The sequence below is a fragment of the Felis catus genome, chromosome A2 (assembly GCF_018350175.1).
Source record: "Felis catus isolate Fca126 chromosome A2, F.catus_Fca126_mat1.0, whole genome shotgun sequence".
Taxonomy (NCBI): domain Eukaryota; kingdom Metazoa; phylum Chordata; class Mammalia; order Carnivora; family Felidae; genus Felis; species Felis catus.
The window spans coordinates 120,607,142-120,621,273 of record NC_058369.1 but is presented as its reverse complement, the minus strand read 5'-3'; the positions used below and the strand labels follow the sequence as shown (position 1 = coordinate 120,621,273).

At 46.3% G+C, this 14,132-nt stretch overlaps 2 long non-coding RNA genes across 2 annotated transcripts; one reads left to right on the top strand and one right to left on the bottom strand.

Annotated features, from left to right (window-relative positions):
- Nucleotides 1-1,205: 1,205 nt before the first annotated feature.
- LOC109497509 lies at nt 1,206-3,174 on the bottom strand. The gene is made up of 3 exons (XR_002153770.3): nt 3,044-3,174; nt 2,603-2,853; nt 1,206-2,239 (listed from the first exon to the last, which is right to left on the bottom strand). It is a non-coding gene; the product is annotated as an uncharacterized LOC109497509 (long non-coding RNA).
- Nucleotides 3,175-3,297: 123 nt separating this feature from the next.
- LOC123381265 lies at nt 3,298-4,678 on the top strand. The gene is made up of 2 exons (XR_006588094.1): nt 3,298-3,614; nt 4,314-4,678. It is a non-coding gene; the product is annotated as an uncharacterized LOC123381265 (long non-coding RNA).
- The last annotated feature ends 9,454 nt before the right edge of the window (nt 4,679-14,132 follow it).

Here is a 14,132-nt window from a genome sequence, read left to right as displayed (position 1 = left end):
TCAGGGGGCATTGTCCTAACTCAACGATCACCACCATCAGAAAATGGTAGTGGTTGTGGCAGCCAGACAGACAAGTAGAAAGACGTGTCAGGAGAAGGGGACTTTCTGTCATCCTTGGCAATAACAGCAACGGAGGGGGTTTAGTCTCCCACATGCACCAGCCCAGGTGGCTATTGGCACCTCAGGGTGATTCCTGATATTTTAGCACTCCTAGATATGACCCGGGGCAGTGGGATCCTGGTTGGACGTACCCAGTGGCCTCGGGCTCTCTGATGCAGAGTGTGCAATGGCAAATGCCACATCAAGAAGCAGTTAAACCCTTGACCTGCCCCAGGCCCGTGGCTTTTGCATGTGACACTCTGTATAACACTGCTTAATTATTTTTGTGCTCCAGTGGGCAGTTCTTCCTTTTTAGCTCGACTATTAAATCAAAGAAATATCCTCCGCATCTCCAAAGCCTGCTAACTCATTAAACACAGAATGGGGTGTTTCTGTGAAAAGGCAGCGCGGTGGGTTTGGGACAGCAGCTTTAATTTATATCTGAAAACAAATTAGGCTAATGGAGCAGAACAGCTACAAATGCTGTACAACCAACCTGCACCAGGAAACAGAACGTGGCTCTTTGGCGAATTAAAGGACACGATGGCTCTCTCTTCCACTGTGAAATTTTTTTGCGATGTGTCTTTTAGGATCAGGTGCTTCTTTTAAAATAAGAAGCGGGGGTGGGGTGGGGTGGGGCGGCGCCTGGGTGGCTCAGTCGGTTGAGTATCCAATATCGGCTCGGGTCATGATCTCACGGTTTGTGGGTTCGAGCCCCGCGTCGGGCTCTGTGCTGACAGCTCAGAGCCTGGAGCCTGCTTCGGATTCCGTGTCCCCTTCTCTCTCTGCCCCTCCCCTACTCACGCTCTGTCTCTCAAAAATGAATAAATGTTGAAAAATAAAATAAAATAAGAAGGATCTCCAGCTGGTGATGTGAGGTCTGTCCTCCCCGGTGGAGTGAAGCCACGCTGCTGGGACACATGGAAAGAGACTCCAGCCACGAGCATGAGGAATGACGCTTCATGTGTCAAGGTGACCACTGGCAGCCCTGGGCATGGGCTTGTCCTGTGTCACCCAGCGGTAAGACTCGCGATCAAGCACCAAGCGCAGTTAGTAGGAGGCCCACTCAAACATGCACCGCCCAGAGCTCTTCCCTCTGTGGAAATCAGAACAGGGGGTTCCTCTCCCTTCCCCTCCCCAACAGGCCTCTCACTTGGCTTCTCCCAACCCCCAGTTCTCTACACCTCTTGTTCCCATACTCCATCTTCAGCTGTCCTCTTTATTGTTTTTTCCTTCCCCTGCACCCATGTGATTTCTGCCAAGGTGGGGACTTTCTCTACCTTGTTCCCGGCTGTGTCCCGGTCCCTTACATGTTGCCCAGTACGTGCTAAGGGCTGGATCATTATTTGTTGAATGAACTGTCAAGTGCAACAGTCAAGCCTACTTCTCTCCATGCCACATCCTTAAAAAACCCCTGCGCACAGATATATGATGCACACCTCCCCAAATTTGCACGTGTGGTCCCTCCCTCCCCTTTCTACCTGTGCCCCCCTCTTCTCTCTCTGTCTGCCTCCTCCTGGAGCCTCTACAACTCCGTAATGCCTTCCCGCAGTGCACACTCGATACTGAGCCGCGCTGAACGGGGCTTCTATAGTCCGCAGCCTCCCCCCAAGAAATGCTAAGCAACACCAGATAGTGCCACTTGTGTCTTTTCCCCTATCCTGGTGCTTTCGATGTTTGAGGAATGTATACGTAAATGAGCTATCCAAAGACACACAGCTAGTTAGTGGCAGGGACCAGGCTACTGCCCAGATATCCTGGTCTTCCATACATGGCTCTTTGTTATTTCCATCAGAGAATGCCTCCGAGAAGCCCTTCTCACCAACTTCCCCCAAACCCACCGTGTAGTTTCCGCACGTCTACAAGTGTCAGCTTCCTGGTACCCAGCCTGTATGGTGTCTTCCAAAAACAAACGCTTCCTTAATTTGTCGTTGTCCTAATTCCTCACATTGAATCGCAACGTCATCCGACTGATTAATTTTCACAAAGTGTTAAAGCACAGAGAGATCGGGGGCATGAAGAGTTGGCTGGAATTTACAGATGTTTTGAAGTTACTTACACCGAAGGAGTAACATCCTGGGCACATTTGCAAGGTTTTTGGAGTCCGTTCCGTGAACACATTTTCTTTTTCATGAAAAATCTCAAACACACATAAAAATAACAGGACCAGTACGTTAGCAGGAATAATACAAGCCTCGTAGATTCATCATTCAGCTTAACAATTATTAATGACTTGCAACATTTCCTTTTTCTTTATTATTCTTTGTTGAATTATTTTAAAGCATATTCCAGAGACGGCATATCGTTTTATCCTTCTTCAAAATGCCCCCCCTTTTTTTTAACATAACCACCCCTACCAAATTAACAATAATAATTACTTAAAATGCGATAAAATTTTCACGGAGGTGTTTGGAGGGGGTGGGTAGAGCTTCTCTGTACTAAGTGTATAACAGAACAGAAATAAACCCCACTGAAGGAAGAGGCCTGCGTGTATCCATTTTACCTTCTCAGAAATTGTAGATGGAAGTCTGAAACGGCCCAGACTTCTTTTCCTGGATGAGTGGAGCTTCACTGGAACTTTCTTAAGAATCTAGAATTTTCTCCTCTTAGGGTCTCAGCAAATGCTGGCTTAGGAGAGCTGCATTCTCTCTGGGGCCCATCCCCAGGCCATGCTTACACCGTCCAGGCCCTTTAAAGCCGGCCTCTCTGTTCACCACCTACCGGCAGTCTAAACACTCTTTCATTTTCTTGGCCCTTCCATTTCATAAGCATAGTGACCAGGCAACAATAAAGAGAAGGTATTCGGATTAGTTAAGTGAATTAATATTCAAGTTTAAACTTTCAAAAATCCTGCTATCACCTATACGGGATCCACAGGGCTGGGGAGAGAGAGCTAAAGAGACCCCAGGATGGGAACCGCCTGGCAGAGCCTTTCTTGCCTCACCAGAAAGAACTTGACCATGGGCAGGTCCTCCCCAGAAGATTCTCCGGCCGCTTCCAAGGGCCAACGCCCCGTCGCCGCTCACACCCTCCCAGATTTGGCAGGACCCAATTCCTCCCCCTCTTTCCCTCCTTCCTCCCACCCACCCCTGAAGCTCATTTCCCTTCCTTCTAGAACACAGCTTGTTTTCTCTGGTTGCTAAGCAGCCTGGTGCTCTCTGGCAGTGCTTGCTGTCGCCTGTCCACTCCCGCCCTATTCCGATTATTCACATTAACCCTCTGTGACATAGATTAAAAACCTGGCGTTGGGTGACAGTCCGAAGGATCACATCAGGGGGCCAATGACAATCTACGTTTTGCGTTCCCTAGCACTGTATCCTCTCTGGGGTCGAGGAAGTGTGATGGCCGAGGGTTCCGAGCCCACACACAGCTGACTTTGAGTTCGGATCCTGGCCCTCAGTAATGGAGTGACGTAGTAACTTCTGGGAAGTTACTCACTCTTTCCAACTAAGCCATGGTCTTCTCGTCTGTGAAAGGGAATAACATAATGGTTGCTGCATTTGCCTCCTCTAAAGGTTAAATTACTTAAAGCGCGTCGAGGGCTCAGTATAGTGTCTGTTATGTAGTGAGAACTCACAATATATTAGCTGATACTGATGCAATTTGCACAGCACTGCCATGTCCCGCGTCTGCTTTCACAACAGTGTTAGTTACCTCGTGGAGGTAACCATTAATACTTCCATTTGGGGCGTGGAAAACACAGGACAGAGAGGTAAAGCAACTTGCTCAAAGACAAACAGCTAAACCAGTATTGGAGTGGGACTAGTTTTGTGTTTTATGTTGTCACTGGGTCCCAGACCTATCTGAGGCTTAAGATCAATCCCACCCGGACCCTTCTTTGGGGAAGGGAATTTATTTGGAAGCAATCAACCCCATAGGCTTTGTTTCCAACTTCGAAACAGTATAGTATTTGAAGTATAGTATTTGATCAATACAGTAAATCCTCCCCAAGATGAAAATATGCGTGCATCCATTTCCATAGCTGGTATAATGAGAGTGAACAGATGATTTGGGCTTCGAGTCAGACCACGAGGGCTGGAAAGGGAAGATTTGGCCTTGAAGTACACGGTACTGACTCACATCTGCAATTCATACTACGCATAGAGCTTAGGGAAGCCAAGCTTCATAAAAGAAGCTATTCCTGAAAAAGCAGATAATGTTAAGTCTTATCTCTCAGCCCCTAATTCTAATTACGCTACTTCCTCTTGTTAAAGGTGGTGAATCCAGCCAGCTTCCAAGGACTCGGGAGGCTCAGATGTGATGCCTGCAACTCCTTCCCTTAGTTGTGTTTCGCAGCCCGAGGCTGCACTTGACCGCAGCCTGGTCCTGGTCTCTCAGGGGGACCTAGTGAGAGCCCCCAAGCCTTGGCTTTCTCCTCTTCTGGAAGATCAGCTCGAAGACCGCACAACACTAACGTGGCATTTGAATAACACTTTTCCAATTTTTGTTACACCCTCGACCATTATTTAGTCGACATTTTCTTTGAGTGCCTTCCTTTTATGATTAAAAACTTTTTTCAATCGTTGTGTGAGCCAGGAGAGGATGGGCTTTGCTGAAATAATAAACCCTGGTATCTCAATGGCTTTAGCACAGCAAAGGTTTATTTTTCATTTGCGTGACATCCAACGTGAGTCCGACGACTGCGCAGGACCGCTTTCCTTGAAGGGGAGTCTTAGCCAATGGCCCTGACATCCAGGCTCCCTCCATTTTGTAATGCCACCGCCTCAAGACGTGGTGAAGGCATTCAGGACATGCTACCCCACCATGTGCCGCTTTGGTATATTGATTTTGAGTTGAAGGCCTTTGAAAAACAGCAAATGCGGGGAGAGACAAGGCTTACTCTGAATTCTCTTTATTTGCCTAACGACCTAGGTTCCAGAAGGACTCAATTATCCTAACCCTCCTTCCCGAGAGCCAGGAAAGCTCGATTCTAATCGCAGGAGAGGAGACTGGATGCGAACACCACACCCAGGCAAACTGGGTCACAAACGATCACGTCTCCCATCAGTTCTTCCAAAGGCCCATTCATCTTTCCTAAAAATCATTGACTCTCCCCTGAGTTGCCCTTCCCCCGCTTCCCCTGTTAAGATGACACATGAACTCTCATTGAGGCGGGGGTATTCATGTTTTTTCTTGTGATGCCCCGTGCACATACTATTTTAAATGAACACATGTGTATGCCTTTACTTCCGTTCATCTGCCTGCTGTCAGTTTACTTTGTAGACTCAGCTATTGAACCAAGGAGGGCGGAGGGAACGTCTTTCCTCCCCGACTGTGGCATCCAGGGTCACGGAGGCAGGAGAGAGAGAGAGAGAGGCAGGAGGCCTGCACACTGGCTTAGGAGTTCTGAGCCCAGAAGGGAGGTCAGTTGTTTCTGCTCGCGTTTTGCTGGTGATGAGCTGTCCCGCGGCCCCGCCTAACTGCAAAGGGGCGTGGAAGTGGGCGTGAGGCACGTAAGGTATTTGCTTAGCACAACGCCCCGCCAGTGGGACGGAAATGGAAAGCTGGTGTTATCGCTTGCTGTGAATAAGAGATGGTCATAAATAGAGGTAACGAGAACAACGTGTTACATTCTACGAGGGTATTTTTGTCTGCTGAACACTCTGATTCTTACTTACATTGATTTACTTGCGCAAGAGATGTTGGGGGTGCAGGGGGGAGACAGCGAGAGATACAGGCATATTCGCACCACACGGAGAGCCCTCCCTGATTTCCGAAGGAATCAGAAAGATTGCAGGATCACTGAAGCGGGAATAACTTTCTCATTATAGGAGTGCAGGTTGTGCTTAACACCTTGCCGTGCGCTGTCTAAAATCATCTCTCTTTCCACCCAAAAACTCCCAGTGGACACCAGGCGTCCACCTGCCATGCTCTGGGACACGCTGCCCTCATTGGACTGGGTCAACATCACTCTCCAAGGCAGGAATAAATATGAGCTGTGCGGTGTGCCTGGTGCGAAGAGCACAGAGATGATGATTACCCCCACCCCCACCCCCACCCCGAAGATCTCAGAGAAAGGAGAGACCGAGAAATAAACCGACAGTTCCAATCCAACGCACACAACGCATTTGGGAACCCCGAGGTGCTATTGCAGTAATCCTTGAACGACCACTGATTTTCCCAGAAAAATTCTGTCACGTCCTCGTTGGTTTGTGTTCACTGTTTGATTTTGCTTCCTTTTAATTTTTCTTTCGGTGATGTCGATGGTATTCTATTTAAGGTAAAACCCACGGGTAGAAGGGGAAAAAAACCCCAGCTAATGTTTCCTAGGTACTTTGAATCTAGTGCGTCTTGAGGCGTGAGACGTACTCAGGGGGCCACGTTGATAAGAAACATAAGGCCGTTTCAGGATGTGGGGAAGCCGGATTGCAAGTTGTGGAGAAGGCTCATAACAATCAATACAATCAATACAGCCGTTACCGACTCAACTCACTGAATGGAGGGGACAGGCGGCAAGCCCTGGGTCCAGCCCAAGGTCCTGGTGCTCCGTGGCATGTAGCACCGAGTGCCTTGTGAGCAAGTTTTCTTCTTGGGAAACTCAGAGAATTGGACGAAATGTGCAGTTCCTGAACTCTGAATGTTCATAGATGCAAAGGGAGCTCTCTCATCAAGCCTGCCCACAGGGGACAGATGACCTCGGAGTTCCTGGACTCTATGTTTAGCCTCAGCCATCCCCTCATTTGTTATTCTAGCGCATTTGGGGGAAAACAGTATTAACCTCATCACTGCTGCTTCCATTTACTTCATACTTACTGTGTGCCAGGGGCTTTAGCAGTATTAATTAACTTAATCTTTTAAAAATGAGTACCGTGGGGCACCTGGGTGGCTCAGTCGGTTAAGCGTCCGACTTCGGCTCAGGTCATGATCTCATAGTCTGTGAGTTCGAGCCCCGCGTCGGGCTCTGTGCTGACAGCTCAGAGCCTGGAGCCTGTTTCAGATTCTGTGTCTCCCTCTCTCTCTGCCCCTCCCCTATTCATGCTCTGTCTCTCTCTGTCTCAAAAATAAATAAACGTTAAAAAAAATTTTTAAAAAAGGAATAACTGACACACACACAAAAAAATGAGTACCGTTATCATGCCCATTTTAGAGATGGGAAAACTGAGGCACAGGGGGGTTCAACGTGTTCTTCGGTATCTGGTATCTAGAAAGACGCAGGCAGGTGTTCAGTCCCAAGCAGTCTGGGTCCAGATCTTGCAGTCACTACTTTGCAGCGTCTCTAGGCAAGGGAGTTACAAGTGCAAATAATAAGATGAGGAATGTCATAGTGAGTCCTACAAAGCAAGTAGTTTTTTGAAGATTAAAAAACATGAGACAATGACAGACGTTGCACATGTACTGGAGTGGAGTTCTTTTAGAGAAGAAACAGCATGGATCACACGGTGTGGGAGAAGGGGAAATGCCTCATATTGTTATGGACCTACCAGGCTTTAGGTACATGAACACCTTTGCTCCTCCCAGCAGCCTCAGGAGGTAGGGTCATTACCACCCCCCAGCCCAGGTCATACAGCTGGTAAGTGGTGGACACAAGGTCCCCCAAAGACCCAAGTGCCTTAGGGAGGAGCTGGTGCCCCAGACCACTGCCTGGACACCAGCAAGGGCAGGGATAGGGAATCCACATGTGTCGGTCGAGGAACCATGGGTCTGAGTGTGGTGATGGGGCAGCTGGTGACACCTTTGCTGGGGACATGAAGGGCGTCCTGAGTTCAGACGTCTTAGAGCCAATGCCTTGGGGTAAACGGGTCTCCTGTTTGGACAGGACGCTGTGCTGGCAGGCGTAAGAAAGAGAGATGCAGCCGCCTTAACATAGTCCAATCAACCTGACGGGTCTGTTTCCGGCAAAGACACCCTGTGCATAGGGGACGCCTAGCGACAAGAAGAGTGTCTGGTCTTAAGTGCTGCAGGACTAGATTATACCCTTGTTTTGTGAAAAATCATCTACAAGCCACAGTCGCTCTGGACCAGGGTTCCTCAACCTGAATTGTTCCCCCAGTATCCCTAAAATTTCTTCCAAGTCTCAGAACCTAAAAAAAAAAAAAAAAAAGGATTTGCATACAGTACTTTATGTATGGAGTTGCTCAGCACAGCAGAGAGGAGGAGACACAGAATCCTAAGCGGGCTCCAGGCTTCATTTCATTTTTAAATGCTTATTTATTTTGAGAGAGAGAGAGAGAGAGAGACAGAGGGAGAGAGAGCACAGCAGAGAGAGAGAGAGAGAGAGAGAAGAGAGAATCCCAAGCAGGCTGCATACTACCGCGCAGAGCCAGACGTTGGGGGGGTCTGGGGTGGGGAGGGTTGAGGGAGGAAGGGGCTGGATGCCAAGACCCTGGGATCATGACCAGAACCAAATCAAGAGTCCGTGGCTTAACCGACGGAGCCACCCACACGCCCCTCATCCAATTTTTGATATTTCGGGGAGTGTATGGCTATGGTGAACAGAGCTTGGAAAGCGTACTCAGCGCACTTTACAATACGATTTTACTTTGTTATTTCACCTCCTAACGGGCGGAGTTCATGTCTTGCACCATACTGCCCCCTAGCGGGCACTTTGTTTCGTAGCACACAGAAGAAAGGCTCTAATAAAATGGCTTTTTAAGACCGAAGTCAAGCGGGGGACTTGCTGGGGAGGTGGGTGGGGTTCATAGGACAACTGCAGCTTCTGGCTTAGCCGAATGGTGACCCTCCGGCTTCGCCACGCCCCCCCCGAGAGCGGCGCCCCACTCCTCCCCGAGCCCCACCCGTCTTCCTGCAACCCCACTCCCGCACATCCCGGCACCCATGACCCCTGGGTCTTTCCTGCCAGCAGACTAGGCCTCTTCTTTGAGGAGGGAATTCAAAGCTGTTTCCATTTGGAATAGAAAGAGCATCCTGTCCCTAGAAACATCCGACAAGAAGCGTTTTATGAATGCCCAGAAGAGAGCTGCCACGTGAAGACTAGAAATGATTCAGCGGAAAAAATATGGATGATTTGTTGGTGCTGTTTCCGAGTTGGCCTCAAAAACTTCCCAGGAATGTCTTTCCTCCCAAGTGGAGAGTGTGCTACTTTGCAGGTGCCCGTCTGTTCTTCTCACCCAGCTCCGGACCGTTTAGTTAACGGGATGTGACAGGCCGCCCTGTAAGTGCATGTACGTGTCGCCTCAAGAGCTTTGGTAAGCCGAGTGAAATTTCAGGGAACTAGAGGCGACTCAAATGGCTTTCAGTCAATAGGTGACATTGTGTGATTAGTAATCCTATAAAGCTTTTAAAAAAACAATTTTTTTTAACGTTTATTATTGAGAGGCAGAGCATGAGCAGGGGAGGGGCGGGGGGGGGGGGGGGAGACACAGAATCGAAGCAGACTCCAGGCTCCGAGCTGTCAGCACAGAGCCCTACACGGGGCTGGACGCGGGGCTGGACGTGGGGCGCGAACTCACCGCAAGATCATGACCTGAGACTAGTCGGAAGCTTAACCAACCGAGCCACCCAGGTGCCCCGCTTCAACTTCTTTACTTCTTGTCACTTGACTCGGTTTGACCCCAAGACCCCAAGGTGACAGGAGCCTGAGCCCCAATAGTCTGGTGATAGATACTACCTAAAAGGAAGGATGATCTCTGTGGAGGTAGATGTGAACTTGACAGTATGAGCAAGAAGGAATTGGTTGATGCAACAAATGGTGAACTCAGTCTGGGCCAACAAGTTCCGCCTGGCAGGTGAATTACCCATCCTCGGATCCACGAATCTCATCTGCACTTACGGCTTTATAGACATGGCCCCCAAGATGACTGGAGGGGGCTACTGTGTGACAAAGAAGACAGAGGCTGCTGGAAACTTCCATGACCGGCAGTTGAATTGTTCAGGAATGTTTAATCCCTGCAATGGAGGAGCTGGATGAGGCAAAATAATACATGACTGGTCATCAGGGGTTAATAGAATCGGTTGATTCATGTTAGCCAAATGTCAAAAAAATGATAGCAGTAAAGTCTAGATGCTGTCTCTAGCCATACGGTGCCCGTGGCAATGTTACCCTTTTGGCTTATTATCGGCTATCTTATCGAAGCCGCTAAGTGTGCGAGAACTCTCCTCAGAGAAGAGACGTGTATTCAGAAGGTCGCTTCTTTTATTTACTTATTTATTTTAGTTTATTTATTTATTTTGAAAGAGAGAGCAAGCAGGGGAAGGGCAGAGAGAGAGGCAGCAGCAAGTGCCATGCTGTCAGCACAGAGCCCGACACGGGGCTCGAACCCACAAACCTTGAGATCATGACCTGAGCCGAAGTCAGACGCCCAACCGATTGAGTCACTCAGGCGCCCCTTTGGAACCTCTTTTTTCATGTCTGTAAAACAAGGGTAATCAAAGAAGATGAAGTTTATAGTGCACAGGGCCAAGTGCCTGGCGTAGAGCAAACACACAATGAGCCTTCGCCTGATGGAGGAATTTATTGTAGAGTTTGATCTTGAAAGTTATTTGTGCGTCTCTCTGAATTTGCCTCACCCCCACCTCCCTTCACTGTTGACTGCAGGAGACGTTGCCTATCAGTGAAAAATCCATTCCCTAGTTAATGTTCTCCGGCTTGCCTTTTATACTGTCTGTCGGATCCAATCCATCACGCATGTAATCATATTATACATTGCCTTCTCTATGAATAAGAAATGAGAGGACGGTATTTTGTTTGCTGCAGTTCCCCCATCATGAGAGACTAGATACAGGACGAAAGTTTTAGCTCCATGGCTGCAGGGAGGGTACAGATAATAAATCATTTCATATTTCCGGGATGGAAGACAGTCTCCTTGGGGATTCTGTGGCTGTGGAAGCTGTGGTCTCTTCGCGATCGGCGTTTTGGATGCCAGTCTGCGCTGACCAATGGGGAATGAATGGAGACCTTAGGGTACAGCCATATCCTCCAGGGTGGGGTGGGGAGCCTTCCAGACTCGGAGTGTGGGAGTGGCTTAGCTGAAGTCCCTGCGGGCGTTAAACTCTCTCATAGGCATCAGTTAGGTGTTAGGACCCCAAAAAACTCCTCAGCGCTGCAGAAGATTTTACAGTCTTTGGATGCTAAGAACAGCTACTTAACTTCTTAACATTCTAGCTTCCTTAGGCGTAAAATGGGGAATAAAAGCTCCCTTACCTGTTTCACCGGATCACGTGGAGAACAAATGTAATAATGAAAGTGAAAATGCCTTGTACATTCGGGGAGAGCGATGAAATATTACTATGAAAGTCAATAGCATTAGTTACTATTATGTGCATAATTTCACAGACAACCTACATTTCAGCAATGGCTTCTACATACTTCTTGCATTTGCATCCTGGTGCTGCTTTATTGTATAGATAGGCTATGGAAATGAATTCTAAATGCTAAATACTGGATTCTCTCAAATTGGAGTAATACAGAGAAGGCGATTCATATACATAGTTTTGTTTTCAGCGTGGTTGTCTGGAACAGGTCGCTAAAACATTTCTCAGATCGGTGAAATAGCGCCACCGTGTGGCATAAGGACGTAATGCCCTTCACTACTCATTTGTCTTTGAATTTTCATAAATACGGCTTAGGAAATAAATATCGGAAAGCCTATTTCTTGTTTAAATAAAAGCAATTTTTATATATTTACCTGTAAGATGCATAGAATTCACGGAAATTTAAGGAAATTCAATGCAACCCCCCTCAGCTGCATTTGTGAACTACTCGGTAGAGAAAGTTATCCACTCGTTCTTGGCACGAACATACTCGAATGTTTGTGAGTGATGACAAACCTAATATCCGCCACAATTCTGCCTTTGTGATGATGATAACTATGGAAATATACCTTTCCCAGGATATCTCCCTCAATTCAATTAAAAATTATATATAATGTGTATATTTCACAAAAATACTTTTTATTAGGGGGTCTATATGGTAATACATATTTAACAAAAAATATAAGAATAAAAAAGTTGTGATGTGTTTACAATTAAGACGCATTCACCTATGCTTGAATTAAGCAACTTAAGGCTGAAGCACTTTTGAAAATGATGTGATACCCCTGGATTGGACTGATAGTAAATGGAAAAACCTGAGTAAGGTTGTATTTGTCAGGGAGAATACCACAGGGAGGATTGGCTAATTTTTTCAGTGGCGTATGAATGACAATAACAATAACTCACTAAATACTTAGCAAGGCATTGTTAAATTTGGTAAGTATGGAGGAGTTCAATCATGACCCTTTAGAAAATTTTAATGGAATTTAAAAAGAAAAAAACCTAGCCAATGTAAGCAGAAACATCTTCAAGCTAGAAGCGGAGCATTTGCCTGAAGTTCTGGGTATTCGGTCGTTAAATGCTCTGGGTGGCTGATGCCCTCTGGTGGCCATTAAGGGAATTTACAAATTTAACCCTGAAAAAAAAATTTTTTTTTAAATTCAAGAATGTACTTTTATTTTGCTGTTTCTCAGGCCCCAATACCATTTTGAGCTTGTTCATAGGCTTCCCTATTAATCTCGGACCAGCTGCTTTGTCAAACATGGAGGTTATTCCTATCCCTGTGACAAATTCTTACCTCTTAACAATGTGGCAAAAATACATTTCTGCTCTATCCTGCCCAAGTTCTTTTTTTTTTTCCTAGTGGCTATTTCTATTATCTTCTTTTTTTAATTTTAATTTTAATTTTTTAAAATTTACATCCAAATTAGTTAGCATACAGTGCAACAATGATTTCAGGAGTAGATTCCTTAATGCCCCTTACCCATTTAGCCCATCCTCCCTCCCACAACCCCTCCAGTAACCCTCTGTTTGTTCTCCATATTTAAGAGTCTCTTCTGTTTTGTCACCCTCCCTGTTTTTATATTATTTTTGTTGCCCTTCCCTTATGTTCATCTGTTTTGTCTCTTAAAGTCCTCATATGAGTGAAGTCATATGATTTTTGTCTTTCTCTGACTGACTCTTTTCACTTAGCATAATACCCTCCAGTTCCATCCACGTCTTTGCAAATGGCAAGATTTCATTCTTTTTGATTGCCGAGAAATACTCCATTGTGTATATATATATATATATATATATATATATATATATATATATACCACATCTTCTTTATCCATTCATCCATCGATGGACATTTGGGCTCTTTCCATACTTTGACTATTGTTGATAGTGCTGCTATAAACATGGGGGTGCATGTGTCCCTTCGAAACAGCACACCTGTATCACGTGGATAAATGCCTAGTAGTGCAATTGCTGGGTTGTAGGGTAGTTCTATTTTTAGTTTTTTGAGGAACCTCCGTACTGTTTTCCAGAGTGGCTACACCAGCTTGCATCCCCACCCAACAATGCAAAAGAGATTCTCTTTCTCTGCATCCTCGCCAACATCTGTTGTTGCCTGAGTTGTTAATGTTAGCCATCCTGACAGGTATGAGGTGGTATCTTATTGTGGTTTTGATTTGTATTTCCCTGATGATGAGTGACGTTGAGCATATTTTCATGTGTCAGTTGGCCGTCTGGATGTCTTCTTTGGAGAAGTGTCTATTCATGTCTTTTGCCCATTTATTCACTGGATTATTTGTTTTTTGGGTGTTGAGTTTAATACATTCTTTGTAGATTTTGGATACTAACCCTTTATCTGATATGTCATTTGCAAATATCTTCTCCCATTCTGTCACTTGCCTTTTAGTTTTGCTGATTGTTTCCTTCACTGTGCAGAAGCTTTTTATTTTGATGAGGTCCCAGTAGTTCATTTTTGCTTTTGTTTTCCTTGCCTCCGGAGATGTGTTGAGTAAGAAGTTGCTGCGGCCAAGGTCAAAGAGGCTTTTGCCTGCTTTCTCCTCGAGGATTTTGATGGCTTCCTGTCTTACATTGAGAACTTTCATCCATTTTGAGTTTATTTTTGTGTATGGTGTAAGAAAGTGGTCCAGGTTCATTCTTCTGCATGTCGCTGTCCGGTTTTCCCAGCACCATTTGCTGAAGAGACTGTCTTTATTCCATTGGATATTCTTTCCTGCTTTGTCAAAGATGAGTTGGCCATACGTTTGTGGGTCCATTTCTGGGTTCTCTATTCTGTTCCATTGATCTGAGTGTCTGTTCTTATGCCA